Genomic DNA, 17,641 nt, shown 5'->3' with positions numbered 1-17,641 from the left:
AATCGCATTAGGCATATGACTTTGTTTAAGTCAAATTAGTTAGTTAGAGAATAAGTCAAGGTGCTTGGAGATTTCCTTTTTTTCCTCCACTTTTCTCTCTCCTACTTTCCTAAATAAAGGAGGGAGCTCATTGTAAACAATCATCTTTTGGCAACGCAAGAAAATTCTGCCAATTTATATGTGCACTTGAAGACTTTGTGCTTGGATGTAAATTTAAATTGCTTTAAATAAAAGAGGCAACTTTCTTTCATAGTTTGTGTTGATTTAAGGTGTTATGTGACGACATTTTTTGGATATTGATTGTGAGTTTTTGAGCTTTGATCAAAAGGGATTTGAATTTAATTGTGCAGGCTTTGAGTTGCCTCTTGCATTCAGAGCCAATTTGAACTTGCAGGAGGAAAAATTGTAATAAATAGTAGTGGGATGTAATCACTTAGAGTATAAGACTTTAGGCTTCAATTGTAAGTGTTTTTATTAAATTTGAGTGCATCTAGTAAGAGACTGTAACATACCATTTTTACTAAGCTGGAATTAAGTACACATTCTAGGGTTTATAACCAATTTTACCTCGGCGCAGGGGTGTGGCAGTGCGGGGGAACGTCAAGATGAGTTTCGTGTGCGGGAAAAAAATGGCCTCAATTTGGGGATGGTAGGGGGGCGGTGAGGGTGCGGCAGCAGGGGAGTGGGGGGGGGGGGAGGTGGTTGCATAGTATATATATAATATATATGAATGAAAATGCTAATTATGAAATGATACTTCAATATATTATATAATATACCAAATATAGTTGAGTAGAGAAAAATGAAATACGATTCACAAACCATAAGTTCAAACTTGAAACTTCATAACCATTACCAATGACCATTTAACAAATTAACTTAGTTCAAGATGTAAGATTCAAAATCCATTGTTCAAATATGAATATGACAATGAGCCGAGTAGAGCATGAAACAGTGAAATGAAATAATGTATCGTAGCTATATCAAAGTGGGTACAATCAACAAAATAACAAAATGTCAAGAATGAGAATGGAATCATCCCAAGTGCTCTCTAAGCATGCATAAAAAACAAATTAAAAAAGAAAAGGAATTAAAAAAAAAAAAAAAAAAAAACTTTTTGGGCCATTCAGTCAGCCACACCTCGCGAGCACCTTGGAAGCACCCTACAAGCACCCCCGCACTTGAGCACTTGCGAACCACTCGGGTGTTCGACTGGTGCGGCCGTGCATTTTTGGCCAGTGAGGGTACTTGGGTGCGTGACTCACCTGCACCGGGTGTGTATGCGCATCGGGTGCTTAAGGTTTTTGACCCGGGTGCACGCACTTGGGTTACTTTGTTTATAACTGAACATTATAACAGAATGATAGTTGTGAAACAATACATCATAACTATATTTTAATGATGAAAACCATTTCATATGATGATAACTGAAATAACTTTCTAAACTGAATTCTACAATAACTAAAAAGAAATATATTCATTTCAATCTCTTTCTACGACTATACATTAAGTAATATAAATGTACTTGGAAGTAAAAGATTCAGAATACATACCAAGCTAACTGAAATTCAAATAACTGATGGTGTTGTTCAAGCCTCAACATCTGGTAAAGAGGAGAGGCATTGACATAGGCTTAACCTCCCAACCTCGGACCTTATAAATCCCCACACAATCTTTTAACAAGAAAGACCCTCCATACCCCAGGTTAGGCCTAGGGCACTACAGTTTAGGCATCCGAGCATACCATTGTTTAGAATGTCTGCTCAATAATAGGCAAGCATGCCTCTAATCAACCTTGGCCAAGGATTTAGATGGGTTTCAAATATCCGATCACCACTGCGCGACTTGACAATAGAGTACTCTTTGGACAATCATGAGCTGACTTGGATCTTTTAATAACCATCTTAAAAGTTAAATGTTCATGCATGGAAGTTCTGATTTTGTTGCTACTTTTCTTGTGCAGGAATCCTCTCCTCTCCACCCTCTTTCATTGGCTTCACTAGCCTAGGGCGAGTCCTTGGAGACTATTACATCATACTCAGATTTTATCACATGTTGATCTTGGAATGATTTCCAACACCTGATATACAACGAGAACTAACATGTACATTAGCATATCCTGCTTTGATAGTCAGATTTTGCTACAAAAATCTCTTGAAGAAGATACTTCGTTTTTAGAAAAAAAGATAATATATGAGGCCCCTTTGCATATCGAGCCTCAGAGATGGACAACTATAAAGCTTGACAGAGATCTTTTGAATGCAGCCGTAACATATTCACATAGCTAAAACGCTGTAAAAGAGACCTAGAATGTAAAGAAAACATAACCTGAACTGAAGAGTCAATGTCTATTGTAATTCTGGTTCTGTAAATGCCACCAATGTGTGGCTCTGAACTACCCGATATCTAAAGGTCTGTTTGATTCGTGGAATTTAAAAAACCGGGATTTCGACAAACCTTGGTTTAGCCAAATCAAGGTTTTGCAAATCTTCATTCCGATTTTTGGGATTTTACTCGAACCATTTGTTTCACTTGGAAGATGCGTGTGAAGACACATTTTTATGCATAAACTTGGAGTTGAAGGTAAATTTCAAAAAGTAGTCCAATCTATTGTTTTTACCCTCCTTAAAAAACATAACTAGGTTTTGATTTTCAATTACTACTTGCTAGTAGGAAGTTGGAAAACCTGTTTTTGAGGCAAAATTGGAAGTCCGGTATTCTAATTCCATTTTGCCAATTTTGAAACAAACGCAAAATTTTCAAATCTGGATTTTGAAAAAGCCAATTCCTGTCATCTTCTAGGAACCAAACTAACTCTAATAGAAATGTGAGAAGGGAGAATGAAGAGGAGTCAATTGGTAGTATTTTCTTGGTCTACTATATCCACACAATGAATGCCATCTTATGTGTTTGTATTCATGGAGCCTTGTAGCTCCAGACTCGGTTTCAAGATGACAGATTTTTTTAAAAGATCGTCAGTTTTATAAAGGTGTTCGTTTTGAAAGGAGGGCATTGACTGGAGATGGCTGTCTCCCAACAAATGAAATTATATGATTTAAATTTATCATAAGTTCTATTTCTTTAAGATATTATATATATATATATATATATATATATATATATATATATATATAAAATTTAAAATTTAAAATGTAAGATATCATCATTCCATTTGTCATATCTAAAATTTCAGTTATAAGTATACATCTATATTGTGTAATTTAGAAAAATATGGTTTATTTCTAGCATTATATTCCCTTTGTATATGCACACATATATACATATATTAATAAGTACGATTTATAGATATCATCCGAGTATCATGGTGACATCATATATATATATATATACATATATATAATAACTCTTGCTGATAAGATTGCTAGTGTCTCAAAGCAACAGAGAGGTAATAGTTTTAAACAAGCATTTTAGATTTTTTTCTTTTTAAAAAATGTTTGACCAAGTAGCTCATGACTGTCCAACGGTGTACTCTATTGTGAAGTCGCTAAATCCTTATCAAGGTAGTTAGAGGTCATACTTGACGATTGGACAATGGACTAGGATAGTGCTCCATTCCTTGAATCCCGTTTAGCAATGCTTTCTTCTCTTCGTCTGCTCTTGCAACCACCATAGCAACATTTCCACAATAATAACAAGTTCCTCCATTTAAATCAACACTAGAATATATTACTGATAAATGTAACAACGACGAACTATCATTATCAATAAACAAGTAAACATGATAATCAATTAACCAATTTCTAATATACAAAATTATAACAATCATTTTCACATGAAATAAACGATTAACTATACTTTCCCTTTTCACATGATCACGACAATGAAATTTTTAACTAATTATTGCAACGACTATAACTTTTTTTAATTAGATCAAAATTTTGGGATGTAACATACACTCCCCCTTATGTTTTCATCATCCCCAATGAACTTTCGCAAATAAAATTTAAAAAAAATACTTATGTAATCACATAATGTTTTAATCACAAGAAAAATAAATGTATATGCTCTGGTCCTGGAGAAAAGACAAGGGAATTTCTGGAAATCTCATCATAGTCTCCCCATGTAGCGTTCTCTTTAGCACACTGATTCCACTGGACCTTGCATTGGGTTATGTCTCGATTTTGTAAGTGGAGCTTACGCACCTCGAGTATTTTGAGTGGTTCTATTTCCACCACCCCTGGGTCTCATACCTGCAAAAGATTCCAATCAATCATATGTTCATGATGAGTGATATATTTCTTAAGATATGGCACATGGAAGACATCATGCATCCTGGCAAGGGCTGGAGGTATTGTGATTTTGTAGGCCACTAGGTTTACAACTTCTAACACCTCAAAGGGTCCCACATATCTTGGGGGCCAATTTGGCATTCTTTCCAAACTTAATGGTACTCTTTTGGGGTTTTACTTTTAATAGTACTTTTTCTCCCATTGAGAATTCTCTAGGTATTCTTTTTGCATTTGCATAACTTTTCTGTCTATCATTTGCTTCTTTCAGTCTTCGACAGATTTGAATTGTTCTTCCATCTTCAACATTTTTGGCCCAATGACAATTTTGTCTTAAACACGGTTCCAACTTACAAGGGTTCTACATTTATGACCATATAGAACCTCAAAGGGTGTCATCTTAATAGAAGATTGGTAGGAGTTATTATAAGCAGATTCTACTAAGGGTAGATAAATCTCCCATTGGTACTGTCAACCATGCAATAGATTCTTAGAAGGTCTTCTACTAAGGGTAGATACATCTCCCATTGGTACTGTCGACTATGCAATAGACACTTAGAAGGTCCTCCAAAACTTGGTTTACTCTTTTTGTTTGGCCATCGGTTTTCGGATGATACGCAAAACTAATATTAGTTTAGGTCCTAAGGCCAAGAATAATGTTTGCCAAAATCTGGATGTTATCTTAGCATCCTTATCAGATATAATCTTTTTAGGAATTCCATGGAGTCTGAAAATTTCTTGCACAAACTTGTGAGCAATTTCTAGTGCTCCATTGGTCAAGTTGTCAGGCATGAAGTGGGCCACTTTGGTTAATCTGTCTACCACTACTAGGATGGTGTTGTGTTTGCTCCAAGTCATGACTAACCCTTGTACGAAATCCATAGTGATTATATGCCATTTCCATTCAGGTACCTCGTTTGGGTGTAGGAGGCCAACTGTATAGTGATGCTCTACCTTGACTCTTTGACACTTTAGACACCCAGCTACATAGTCCATTATTTCTCTATTCATTTCCTTCCAAAAATACAATGCTTTTATATCTGCCATCATCTTGGTCACTCCAGGGTGTCCAAAATAGGCGGCTGTGTGGAATTCTTCTAAAATCTTGTAACTGTATTTGTAATTCCATCAATTCTGTGGTGGTCATTTGGTAAGGAGCTCGAGATATAGGTTTTGCCCAGGGTACCAAGTCTATAGTAAAATCAAACACTCTAGATGGGGTAGTCTTGGAAGTTCTTCTGGAAACACATCTTGAAAATTCTTGAGGTATGGATACTTTTCCTCGAAGGATTCCCTCATTTTTTCTCTAATCTCTCCATCCTCAAAGATGTAGTCATCACCATAAGTAGTATCTATAGGTTCTCTCAAGTCTTCAATCTTAATTGTAAAATTCTCACATCCTTATCTTCTACATCTCTTGAGCTGCATGGTAGATATCTGGCATGGTTTGATTTCATGCAAAACTCTCTCGATGCTTACAAGATTGCCTTGGTCATCCAAACATTCTACTGTTTTGGTGAGACAATCAATCTTGGTCTTGTGCTCACTAAGCCAATTGATCCCTATGATGATATCATAGGACCCAAGAGGTGCTACATACAGATTCAATTCTGTAGAGAAATTTGGATAGTCAACCCGACCCTTAGACACTGCTCTACCTTAGCCCTTGACTGGTTTGCATACTCAATTGTCCATGGTTTTTCCATAAAACTAGACCTTTTTGGAAATCTACTTAACAACTTTGGGGATATAAAACATTTTGTGGCTCTGATATCTATTAACATGGAAATAGGGTTTCCGTAAATCTTACCTAGAGTTTCAATTGGACCCAGCTACTGTACTGCCTGTTGATTGTCTAGTGCTGCATGAATCCTCTATTGGTAATCGTTTTGTTGTAGTGGTAATGGAGGTTGCGGTTTTTGATTGGTGCTTAGCTTGCCAAGGCATTTGTTGGCATAATGATCGCCACCACAATTGAAACATCCTAATGGTGGTCCCTTCTCGTTTCCTTTACTATTCCCGTTCATATTGAAATTGCCTTTGACTTCCTTATTATTTTTTCCTTTTGGTTCTGGTTTATTGGGTTTGAAGTTCGTAAAGTGCTTTTTGTAGGACCCTGAATTCGTTCCCTCTAAGTTCCAATTAGTTTTCTTTTTATTATCTTGGATAGAATCATCTCTTTACACTTTATGTTCTTGACGAACAACTTTTTCTGGGGCTTCCTCCATGGTTCGAGGAATAAGAACATCTACTGCTCCTCTAATCCTGTTATTTAGTCCCATGATAAACTTTCTAACTTTTAGGTTCTTGTCTTGTTGATACGGACATACGTACTTCAACAAGCGAGTGAATTTTTCCCAGTATTTATATGCAAACATATCGCCTTGTTTAAGGTTCTGGAAGTCCAACAACTTCTGGTGGTAGAAGGTTTGGGGTAACCATCGGTTGTTAAAGATTGTTATGAATTTACCACAGGTAATTTCAGTTGTCTTAATATTTAGTTCCACCTTGGTGTTTCCCTACCAAGTAGCTACTTCACTTTTGAGGTTCCCGAGAAATTACTAATCTTAAAATATTGTTCCATTTCTGTCAAGCTAGGTTTCTGCATCCTCTCCAGATTCGAAACTAGAAAACTTTGGAGGTTTGATCTTTTTGATATCCGAGGATAGGTCATTATCTATCTTAAGTTTCTTTTGATTCTCAGTTTGTGTGAGGCTTGAGTATTTCTCTCACTATGTTCAGAATTTTCTAGTTGAATTCTGGGAGGAGGCGAGGATTGCATTTCCTCTTGACCTTGTCCTCTCTGGGCTGCCAAATCATTCATTCTCTTTTCTATATTTTCTAGCTTCATTTGTGTGTTCCAAAACCCTAAGCAACAAATCCAAGGGAAAGGGTGGATTGTTCTCATTAGCTATTTCATGGTCTGTGGTGTTCCTACTGTTGTTCATGTTTCCTATTTAATTGGCTTGAAAGTAAATACAAGCTTTGAGTCAATTTCTTGTTTAATTTTTCTTTTTTAGAAGAGAAGAAAACAAGAAAACAAGAATAGACAGGAATTTGGCTAATTATTTATTTATCTTATTAATTTTCTTAGGTAAATTTGTAGCATAATTTATTTACAAAATTCCCTCTTCTAAGGGTAGTACAATGAAATACAAATTTGATCATTCCGATGTCTTATTCTAGGGTTTCTTGTTCAGTTTTAGTTTTATGCATATCCCACTCCATCCAAGTTTTATGGAAGAGCATAAGGGGGTTGGCAGGCACTGCATGCTTGGATGAGTTTGTCCTTATAAGTTGCCTTCTTGGCAGGAGTCCATTTGATCCTTTCCTTCTTCATTTGTTGCAGTGCTTATGTTAAGGTTTCATCACCCTAGGGCATGGAACAATAAGAGTAGTCATACTTTGGCATGTTCTTAATTAAGTAGAAAAATATGGGATGTCGCGCTTTCTTGCAAGGAGTCTTCTGTATATGCATCTTGCTACATTTAGATCTGAAATTTTTCAAGTTCACTAATTTGCTAATTGATGAGCTTGAGGTTCATTGTTGAACCCAACGCTTTGATACCATATGTAACATACCATTTGTTCTAGGTTGGAATTAAGTATGCATTCTAGGTTTTATAACTAAACATTATAATGGAATGACAGTTGTGAAACAATACATCATAGCTATATTTCAATGATTATTCATATGATGATAAATAAAATAATTTTTTCAATTGAATTCTACGATAACTAAAGAGAAATATATTAATTTTACAACTATACATTAAGTAATATAAATGTACTTATAAGTAAAAGATTCAGAATGCATGTTGAGCTAACTGAAATAACTGATGGTGTTGTTCAAGCCTCGACATATGGTAAAGAGGAGAAACATTGGCATAGGCTTAACCTCCCAACCTTGGATCTTATAAATCCCTACACAATCTTTTAACAAGAAAGACCCTCCATACCTCGGGTTAGGCTTGGGGCACTACAGTCCCGGCATCCGAGCATATCAGTGTTTAGAGTGTCCACTTAGTTATAGGCAAGCATGCCTGATTGGCTGACACCATCGACATCTTGTGATCAAAATAGTCAAGCATGCCTCTAATCAACCTTGGCCAAGGATTTAGATGGGTTTCAAATACCTAATCACGACCTATCGACTTGATAACATAGTACTATTTGGACAATTATGACCTGACTTGGATCTTTTAATAACCATCCTAAAAGTTAAATGTAGTTACATGGAAGTTTTGATTTTGTTTAATTGGAGGAATCCTCTCCTCTCCACCCTCTTTCATTGGTTTCACCAGCCTAGGGCGAGTCCTTGGAGACTATTACATCATACTTAGATTTTATCACATGTTGATCTTGGAATGATTTCCAACAGCTGATATACACTAACATGTACATTCACATATCCTTCTTTGATAATCAGACTTTGCTACAAAACTCTCTTAAAGAAGATATTTGACTTTCAGAAAGAAGAAAATATATGAGGCCTTTGCATATCGAGCCTCCGAGATGGACAACTATAAAGCTTGACAGAGATCTTTTCAATGCTCTTGTAACATATTCACATAGCTAAATGCTGCAAAAGAGACTTAGAATGTAAAGAAAACATAACCTGAACGGAAGAGTCAATGTCTATGGTAATTTTGGTTTTGTAAATGCCACCAACGTGTGTCTCTGAACGGTCCGATATTTGATAGAAATGTGAGAAGGAAGAATGAAGAGGAGTCGATTGGTAGTAGTTTCTTGGTCTGTTCTATGCGCTCAAGGAATGCCATCTTATGTGCTTGTATTCCGCGGAGCCTTGTAGCTCCAGATTCGGTTTCAAGATGACAATTTAATAAAAAAGGGATCATCGGTTTTATAAAGGTCTTCATTTTGAAAGGAGGGCACCAATTGGAGATACCCATCTCTCAACAAATGAAATTATATGATTTAAATTTATCATAAGTTCTATTTCTTTAAGATATTATATATATATAATTTCAAATTTTAATAATAAGATATCATCATGCCATTTGTTATATCTAAAATTGCACTTATAAGTATACGTACATCTATATATTTGTGTAATATAGAGAAATATGGTTTATTTCCAGCATCATATTCCCTTTGTATATGCACCGGTATATAGATATATACATATATTAATAAGTAGATTTATAGATATCATCTAAGTATCATGGTGACTATATATAAAATAACTCTTAATGGTAAGATTGCCGGTGTCTTAGAACATCAAAAAGCTAATAGTTTTAAACAAGCATTTTAGATTTTTTTTTACTTATTTTAAATGTTTGACCAAGTAGCTCATGACTGTCCAATGGTGTACACTATTGTGAAGTCGCTAAATTGTTATCAAGGTAGTTAGAGGTCAGACTTGATGATTGGACAATGGACTAGGATATTGCCCCATTCCTTGAATCTTGTTTAGCAATTCTTTCTCCTCTTTGTCTACTCCTGCAACCACCAGAGCAACATTTCCACAATATTAACAAGTTCCTCCATATAAATCATCCTTAGAATATATTATTGATAAATGTAACAACGGCTAACTATCATTATCAATAAACAAGTAAACATGATAATCGGTTAGCCAATTTTTTAATATACAAACTTATAGCAACCATTTTCACTTGAAGTAAACGGTTAACTATAATTTCCCTTTTGACATGATCATGACAATGAAAGTTTTAACTAATTATCTGAACGACTATAACTTATTTCAGTTAAGTCAAAATTTAATGATGTAACAGAGACTTTGTGCCTTACTAGTTATTCTAGTTGAATCTTCATTTGAGACAAGCACAAGGGACTTTGGGTTCCTCTTTTTGTTTCACAAAATAAAAGAAATAAACTGCTGCCAATGGTGTTGTTCTTACGTCAATTCTGAGGTCATCGGTATTATTGTACAGCAATAAGGTACTTTTTATTAAGTTGGAAAGTTATAGTTACATGCAAATCATTCCTGAAAAAAGAGGATTTGATTAAGAGAACCACCATTTTTGTAATTTTAGTTAAGTTCCTATTGAAGCCACCTATGGTAAGAAGGGAGCCTCCCCTATTGCTAAGAGGAGAGAGAAATCTCATGAACGTTGCCTAAAGTTACAATTTTGTAAGTTGTAGTTCTAGTGACTTACAAAATTCTTAGCCAACAAACAACATGGAAGTTTGAAGTAAGAGTATTTGATGAATTACACACAGGTGGCATCAAGCATAGTGTTGGACAAATAAACTGACATGTTCATCTGAAATATTCAAACACCCTTAGCATCATTCATGAGGAGCCATAAGCATTTGCAGCAGTAGAGAGCGTTTGGAAGGAGATGTTGGGGCTCAGGTCATGTGCATCTTGGAAATCACTGGGTATCTCCTGATTCATGATGAAAGTTCAGGCGACATGAATATAATGTTGTGCTCATTTAGCAAAGCAGAGATATGTTATGCCCATAAGTACTATTCGTTCAGATTACGATGGATTCCAGCCATTGTGTAGCTTGTGATATGGTTGGTATTTCTTGATAACAATGGGTCTTATGTAAAGGTATGTCTAAACATTGGAAGAACAGATTGAACGGGGCCAAAAGAGTTAAAGAAGATGTTAACAAAAGTCACCTGAAATGCTCCGTCAAGTGCCATGTGTCTTTTGCCAACTTCCAGACAAGAATATTGATTAATATTAATGAGCACGGAATGATGCATACATGTTATGCGGGAAGGATCCTTGATAAATGTCAAATACAGAATAGGCTGGTTATTGTAATTGGAGATTCAATGGTGAATGCAAATTGGCTACCTGGTCATAAGAAGCATCACGGAAAATTCAGTTGAGGATGGTTGCCAAATAGATAAGATTTGTTATGATTATCTATATTATGTAATTAGACAATTAGATTCGATTAGTTAGAATTATGGATATGAAGGGATGTCTTGGTTGTTTTCATTCTTTTTCATTCATAAATAAATATAGATGCCAAAACAAAAAAGAAAGGAAGCATTTTCTGTCGCAGTTGAACTATGAGTTGAACTATGAGTTGAACTATCATTTAATGTATGAACATTTCAGAGGAACAAGGAATCAATATAATTGTTTGATGTTGGCATATCTGTTGATTATACAAACTTCTGCATGGTTAGTAAGATATCTTATTATTTATGAGCAAAGAGTATATAATGGAAAAATGGTTAGTCCTTTGTAGTAAATAAATATATAGAAGTATGTCTCAATGTACTATTTGTACATAGTAAGTATATATTGGAGCATTCTGAGTCCAATTATCAAGGATATTGTGAAGTATTTTTTTTTATCCATATCTTTGTCTAATTGCTCTTCTCACCAAAGAAGTTAAAGACCAATTAGACTAGCACATGATAGCATTTGTGATTGATTTTCCACATTCAGATAATTCAGAACATTTGATGATATAGAAGTATATATTCTCCTATAAAGTTGTATGTAGAAACCACCATTTCAATAGTCTCTATTGCCCAATAAAAGTAAGGCACTGATCCTACTAGTCATCAAGATATAATAATTTGATATACGACCTGAAGATTAGTGATTCATTGTTTCCCTTTTAATAAATTCACTCACTATTTCAATTTATCAAACTCATCAATTTTTGAGCATTTATACTCAACCAATTATGGAGAGTTGTAAGTTTGATTGTAAATCTGCAATATTAAAAGTCTTGTGAATTTCTTGCCATTTGAAAGAATTTTTGTTGCATTTGTGATCAGATTGTCTGCTATAAAAAACCTAAGGCCAGAGGAGCAGTCTTAGGAATAGGCATACTTGCCTTGGCCTTGCAGAGCTAGAAGCGCAGGGGAATTGAATCAGGACATTATTCCTGTTCGTTGGCCAAAACTGATTGAGTAATCATATTAGAGAATTGGTAGAGCTCTTGGATTTCCAATCTGCGGTTTTGGGAACCAACAAGTAGAATGGATTCAAAGAATATGGCGATTCTTAGTTGATGGTTGTGTTTGCAATTTAGTTTCTATGATGCAAAACTTGTGCATATTAGGGATTCTTTGCAGATTCAAGTATGTGTTAATTGAAATTTAAATGGCTTGTGGTTAAATCTATGAACAATTATTATACCAGTGTCTATTTTCTTCCAAGCAACTGTCATGATCTTGGACAATCACCAATCTTGTCAATCTCCAGGTGTGGCCATCCAATTTTGAGAGTTCTTGTGTAACTTGAGCTTCTGTGAATGACAAAAGCTGCTTTAGAAGAAACTTGAAACTCCAATCATAGCTGACAAAAACTTGACTACCAATCCTTAGGTGCCACCGTCAGCTAATGTCAAGTTGATTCAAACTTTAATCATCTAAGATATACCTACAACTTGATGTTTTGAAGCTAGAATATGGCCACCTTTGCACAGTTTCTATAATAGAAGACAAAATATCAGCAAAGCTAATAAGTGGTCCTATTGTCGGTGATTGACGAAACGATGTTGTGCCTTTCTTCCTTTGCTTCTTCTTGCCTCCAAGGTTGGATTATTCAGAACACATTCTTCATCACTAGGACAAGATAAATCGTCACCATTAACATTTTACTTCCAATTTGCTTCTTCAACCAACGAAGCATAGTGATCTAGTTTCATTGCAATAGAATCATTTTATTTTTCCTTTTGAAGGAATATACTTGAATTTGCACTTACCTTTACTTGCTTTGTTATGTACAAACAAGACTTCTTTAGATCCCGAGCCTTCGTTATGGTTGAGTAGAGTGGACATTATGCTTTTTAAACTAATGTTTATCTTGCTTAATGCAAGTACCATGCTTAACATATTCTTAGAAAAAGTGTACAAAAGTACTGTTTTGGCATCATCATCCTTTACTTTCCATGTGTATCCAATACATTTTAACTATAGACATAAATAATTGACTTCATTGAGATAGATTTCCATGTGTGTTAGCTTCATTTGTACCTGGATGTAATTATCCCATTTGAGAGAATCCAACTAACATCTCCCTCCATTATTTTATAAAGTATACTCTCCCATATCTTTGTTTCAATTACACATAATGCAACTACATTAGCTAGGCATTATTCATCATCAATTTGCACAACTCAAAGTTCCATGAGCAATTTAAATGTGTTCAAATTCTTCCTCATCTCTTTTTTTGTCATGAAAGAAACTTGTATCAACTACCAGCCATGACGAATCTGTGAATTATTGTGGTATAGAACCAAAATGTCACAATGTTGGTATACTCTATGAAATGCATCTTGAGATAGCATGTATTTTCCATATTCCTCAGGCTATAAAAGTTATCTTCTCAGCTCTGCACAATAAAAATAAAACACAGATCTCATCACATAATACATAAGCTATTGTGGATCGATTTAGTGACAATCATCATATTACAGAGACACTATTCCCCTCAGGCGACATTTGGAACAACACACCTACCTTGTCCGTGATTTCATGTTTGGCAACACACTTTTAATGAGGGAAATTGAAGCTTTAACATCTGACAAAGTTTCTCGTCCATTATGCTTCGAGAGGTGTGCCTGACACCTTAGTCTTGAACTTGCTTTGTCATTAAGTATGCACAACCTATGGTTCCACATTTTGAATGATCCTCGACATGACAACTGCATCGGAATTACTTGTGTTTCAGAGGTTTGATCACACATCTTCTCAACTTACCATCATATTCCACAGGTCGCCAAAGCAATTGCAATGAATGAAGAAATCACCCTCTACCATTTCAAATATTCCTCAAATGGCATTTTGACAAACATTTGCCATGTTTCTCTGCGGTGCTATAAATTGTCAGAATTTCCATGATTGAGATTGAGAGTGGTAACTAGAGGGGCGTGGGCGTGCAGCCAACCACGAAGACAAGCATCACTACACTTCCAGTCCCATTGGAAGAAGGTTTAATAATGACCCAATTTGCTCAAGGGAATTTTACATCTCTAAACCATTGCAAATTCTGTTTCTTGAATCGTTCACGGTTTTATCCTTCTGTGACTGATTTCTTTGTACCAAGGAAGGATCCTTAGTCCTTACCTTGGTTTTCTTGGTTCTTGTCTTGTTTTGTTTCTTCTTTGTCACCGTTTGGTGCTCCTGCTTTGGCTGACTTTTTTGTTTGTATGCTCAGTCCCATAAACCCTTGTGGTTTTTTGTTGGACATTAATATTATTATCTCATCTTAACCAATGCATAGGTGCACAGTTAAACAATTATCCCAAAGGTGAAGGACACTCCATTAAACTATTCACATGCTTACTATCCATTTCTTCTCTTTGTAACCTACACTCAACCAGCGCCTTACACTTCTAAAGCAGCTAGTATATATTTTACCAGAACTTGTTATATTAGCAGGTTCTTGATTATATTTTGCAATAAGGACAATTTCCTAAACCAGGTGATTTGATACTGGATTTAATTGCATGAGTTTGTCACAATTTCCAAGCATGGGATATGACATCATTAATGGTCTGCAAATCTGGGTTATGAAATCATCTATAGGTTCTTATCTTTATTATATATTGCTCTAGAATCTTAATTTCAGTCAGTTATCTTTGTAAATTTCATTTGACAATCATTACTGTGCAAAACAAAATGAAAGGAGAATTATTCAAAGTCGTTTATTTTGATAATTCTTATCAGTAGAGTCGATTCATGGTAAACTTGGTTGAAGGCCTGCTCTTTTGATATTAATTATTTTGTAGTATGAAATAACTCTTTCCATTCAGAATTATATGTGCAACACATATGGAAGAGATATATATCAGTTGTTTAGTATTTCATCTATGCAATAAACTTGAAGTCTGATTTAATTGGTAATTGTGACTAGTTCGTTGCACATCTTGGAATTGAGTGCGAGATTTTAAAACATCATTTATTGCCAAGTGTTTGATTAAATGCCAAACTATTGATTAGTAAAGGAGATTGATGTTTGTTAAAGCTATAACTGGTTAAGGGTTATTACACTATTTCAAAAAAAGAACTTCATTCAAGCAATATCAACATGTGCACCTATGAATGGGGATAGGTTTTACCTTTATGAAAAGGAATGAAACATATATATCATGTTTGCACTTGTAAATGGAAAGCACCAATGAGTTATCACTTACTCCACATATACTTGTAGAGGTCTGGACTCTGCACTTGATAAAGAAAACATATATTCAATGTCAAAACTTAGAGAATAGATTATTTAGTATGCACTACACATAGGGAAATCAAACAAGGTAAAGCTAAACATGTAAAATTGACCTTTTGTTGTGAAGGGTGCACCTAAATATGCCAAAACAGGTTTGGGTTTTCAAAAAACATGACTGTACATTATTACATAGGCATGCACCTATGAATGAATAATAAGTTTCTAGGTGAGTAAATGCATTATCAGGTGCACACCTGTATGGATCAGCCATGTTTTCAAAAGTCTATGTACATATTGGGAGTTTTGCATGTGTAAATGTAAAGTGAGCATTCAAAACCAAAATCATGCAAAGACAATTTCAAGTACATACCTTGTAAATTCAAGGTCAAAGTCAAAATGTGCAACTTTACTCATGAGTGTGCGCTTGATGAAAGGTATTTTGATCAGAAAAAGTTTGAAATCCCTGTACATTAGCGTGCATCAAGAGTAGATGGGGCGATTTCCAAGTCCAAAGCTGTGTTTTCTTCATGCAGTCAACACCTTTCATAGTGAAAACTGGCTGTTTTAAAAAAGGATTCAAAAGCATGCACAGAGGCACTAAGCTGGCTGACCAGCAGTTTTAAACTTAAAGGATTTGATATAAATAGAGGGGTGGCTAAGGGTAAAAAGAGAGGATATCTTTTTAAAATAAAACCTCTACCTTTCATTGTTTACATTGTTTCATCCTCTCAGTGCCATGGTTTTGGTAAATAGAACAGAATGACACAAGCAATAGAGCTGTAATTTGAAGAGAAGCCATGGTTAGATATGATGTATTTTAAACATACCGGCAATGATAATATCATTAGCTGTCAGCAGGGCATTCACATTGAGAAAGTTGTCAGACATGTAACAGCAATTTTCTTACAGACATTTAGAGTTTCATTTACAATCAGCATGCCAGCTGTTTTATGAGTGCTACAGCATGCTTTTGGCACGAGTGAATTAATTCTTGCATCTATTGTTAACCTAAATTCAGCCTGTCATCAACTACAGTACCTGGTACCTGGTTTTGTTGATCTACAGTTTTGCATTAAAATCTGCAAAATTTCAAGGAATAATTGTGTGGGAATTTGTACCATGAACTAGGGTTTTGTCCACTACAGGGGTGAGATGACCCTTACTATAAAGGCCACTAAAACCTCAATACTGAACTGTGACAATCCGTCAAACACTTGGCATGCAATGAAGTATAGCAACAAATTCACAAGATATGCAATACGATTAATAATAACAATACCAATAACAATATTCAGGAAGTCTGATTACTAAATGTTATTAAAGACTTAATTCTGAGAGTGCAAGGGGCTGTTGCTACAATATTCTTTAACTAGAAACAGTGACTGATTTAAAGCATTACAAAAACTGAATATTTGCAAGTTCTACTATCCAAATCAAATACAAGAACCTGGAGATTTGCTGCCACTGTTTGTTGCCAAAGTCTATTATACTGATGACAATTCTGCACCCCGAATCTTTACCTCTGTTTCCTGCCATACAGCTTCTTGTTACTGGCCATACAGTACAGACCCTGTACTGAAATTTATGCCAATTAATGGCTGCTGAAAATTCCCCAAACAGGGACGCCTAGGGTTGTTAAATAACCTCTTAAAAGCATTGAATGAATCTCTGAATAATCTGTGAGATATGAACAATTTTGTGTCTCAAACCCTAGTACGGCACTGCTGTGTACGGCCTTGTTATAAAATAATCTGCTGGGTATTGGAGGCCGAAATTGGTATGATCTGGAATGCCTAGGGTAGATATATAATCCCTCCAAAGCATAAATTCAAACTCCCAAGCAATATGAAGTTATGAGTAAAAATGTGAGTCCAGGCCCTGGTACGAACTGATCAGAAATTTGCACTGAAAGACCTCCGAATTTTTCAAACTGATTCTGTACTGTGATGAAGAATTCCAAGCCTTTTACAAACAGTTTCAAATCCTCCTAATCAATTCTCAGAATAATCCACCATGAAATGGCTGAATACCATCTCCAATGAGCAACCCTTCAGAAGATATCTCACTTCCTCAGTTATGCAGATCCAAGGGAGTTTTCGTTCCCAAAGACCTAATGGAAATTTGCAGACCAAAGACTACAAATTGCTCCAATATAATTAGAAGTAGAATCCACAAAATCGCTTGTCCAAATGGGTGCCTCCAGCCCTTAATTTATTAACTTTTCTAAGAAGTCACTAGAAACTTCTAGAAACATCTT

General features: G+C 35.3%; 1 protein-coding gene across 2 annotated transcripts in view; it reads left to right on the top strand.

The window, feature by feature from the left end:
- Positions 1-17,641, top strand: part of LOC149538234 (Chaperone DnaJ-domain superfamily protein) — a 153,280-nt gene that overhangs the window by 70,675 nt on the left and 64,964 nt on the right. The gene's annotated exons all lie outside the window — the stretch shown is intronic.

This window comes from Cupressus sempervirens, chromosome 9, assembly GCF_028749045.1.
Source record: "Cupressus sempervirens isolate cs-2001-9-10 chromosome 9, ASM2874904v1, whole genome shotgun sequence".
NCBI classification, from domain to species: Eukaryota; Viridiplantae; Streptophyta; class Pinopsida; order Cupressales; family Cupressaceae; genus Cupressus; species Cupressus sempervirens.
The sequence above is the reverse complement of the archived record's forward strand: the minus strand, read 5'-3'. Positions and strand labels throughout refer to the sequence as shown.